Below are 2,500 nucleotides of genomic sequence, written 5' to 3' on the forward strand. Positions count from 1 at the left end.
ATTATCTGAGAGATTAAGGTCGAGGAAGGAAAGGAAAGGGAGAGAGGTAGAGAGGGAGAGAGGAAGAGAGGGAGAGGAATAGGAAGGGGAAGAATAGGAGAGATTTGAATGTGGATGGAGGGACGAAAAGAAAGAGGAAAGAGGGAGAGGAAGAAAAGGGAAGAAGGTGGAGAGGAAGAGAGAGGGACGAAAAGAAAGAGGAAGGAGGGAGAGGAAGAAAAGGGAAGAAGGTGGAGGGGAAGAGAGAGGGAGGAATAGGAGAAAGGTGAATGCATGGAGGGACGGATGGAAAGAGGAAGGAGGAAGAGGAAGAAAGAGAAAGGGACGAGAGAAATGAGAGGTAGGAAGGGGGAGGAAGGAAAGGGAAGAAGATAGAGAGGAAGAGAGGGAGAGGACGAGAGGGAGAAGAATAGGAGAGAGGTGAGTGGATGGAAGGACGAATGGAAAGATGAAGTAGGGAGAGGAAGGAAGGGAGAAGAACGAGAAAAATGAGAGAGAGGAGGGTGATGAAGGAAAATGAAGGAGGTAGAAAGGAAGAGAGGGAGTGGAATAGGAAAGAGAGAAGGAGGAGAAGGGAGGAGAGACGGACAGGAAGTGGAAGGGAGAAAGAGAAAGATATGTGAAGCAAATGGCGATATTTAATAACCTGTTTACGAAAATGAGAAACGTAAATCAAATTTGTTTTCCTCGTCGTCTTCTCAAATTCACGATAATAAAGTGTGTCGAGCTTAGAAAAAAAAACACTTGACTCTTATCACAGGTTCTCAAAACAGGTTTATGCAGGCCAAAGCTCTTGGAAAAGGTAGCACTTAGATGAATCAATTCTATGACAAAGGTAATAACAACAACAACAACAGAAAACTTGACATGTATGCGCATAGTGAAGCAAACAAACGAACAAACATTGTATTGAAATGTATTTTTGTTTGTTTGATTATAAAACAAAAACACAGATATATATGTGTATATATACATACATACATACACACACACACATATATATATATACATATATATATGTATATATATATATATATATATATATATATATAATGTGTGTATGCATGTGTGTGTGTGTGTGTGTGTGTGTGAATGTGTGTGTGTGTGTGTCTGTGTGTGTGTGTGTGAATGTGTGTGTGTGTGTGTGTGTGTGTGTGTGTGTGTGTGTGTGTGTGTGTGTGTGTGTATATATATATGTGTATATATACATATATATATATATATATATATATATATATATATATATATATATATATATATATATATTTATATATCTAGAGAGATAGAGAGAGAGAGAGAAACAGAGAGAGAGAAAGAGAGAGAGATTGAAAGAGAGAGAGAGAGATAGAGAGAGAGAGATAGATATATAGATAGATAGATAGATAGATAGATAGATAGATAGATAGATAGATAGATAGAGAGAGAGAGAGAGAGAGAGAGAGAGAGAGAGAGACAGAGAGAGCGAGAGAGAGAGAGAATAGCCAGATAAACAGAAAAACAAAGAGATAAATAGATAGATATAAACATAGTGAATCAGTGTATCACCACCAGCAACAGCATCCCACAGTGAACGCCAAGCGTCCAGACTCGGAAGATTCAACTCTCTTCCTAAAAGTATCATTAGATTACTCAATCCTCTTCCAAAGGGTATCAGATCCCCCAACTCCGCTATAAATGGATTCGCCGGACCATCCAACCCTCTTTGAAAGGTATCACTTAGATGATCCAACGCAAACAGACGGCAGCCAAAGCGATTCATAAACTCGCTAATGGAGGAAGGAGGAACTAAAAATAAACAAATAGAAATCTTTCCAGTTTTTATTTTCCTTTCTTCTCTTTTTATTTTTTTATTTTTATTTTTTTTTAGTCTCCGTTTATACCCGCGTTACCTGTGATAACGCTCTCTGTTTCGGAGCAATAGATAAGGGGAGAGATTTTACCTCTTTTTTCAATATATTTTTTTTTATCTCTCTCAGATAAAATGAAGGGCTGATGGCTATAGAGGTAGAGGAGAAGAGAAAAGCAGATAAAAAAAGAGGAAGAAGGAGATAGAGGAAGAGGAGGAGATAAAGGAAAAAGGTATGGGGATAGAGGAAGAGGAGGAGAAGAGAAGAGGAGGAAAAAGAGGAAGAAGGAGATAGAGGAAGAGTAGGAGATAGAGGGAAAAGGTATGGGGATAGAGGTAGAGGAGAAGAGAAGAGCAGGAACAAGAGGAAGAAGGAGATAGAGGAAGAGGAGGAGATGGAATGAAGAAAGAGGAAGAACAGGAAAAAGAGGAAGAAGAAGATAGAGGAAGAGGAGGAGATAGAGGAAAAAGGTATGGGGATAGAGGAAGAGGAGGAGAAGAGAAAAGAAGGAAAAAGAGGAAGAAGGAGATAGAGGAAGAGGAGGAGATAGAAGAAGAGGAGGAGATAGAGGAAGAGAAGGAGATAGAGGAGATGGAATGGAGACAGAGGAAGAGGAGGAGAAGAGAAGAAGGAATTGAGATAATGGAAGAACA

This window comes from Penaeus chinensis, chromosome 16 (assembly GCF_019202785.1).
Source record: "Penaeus chinensis breed Huanghai No. 1 chromosome 16, ASM1920278v2, whole genome shotgun sequence".
Lineage (NCBI taxonomy): Eukaryota > Metazoa > Arthropoda > Malacostraca > Decapoda > Penaeidae > Penaeus > Penaeus chinensis.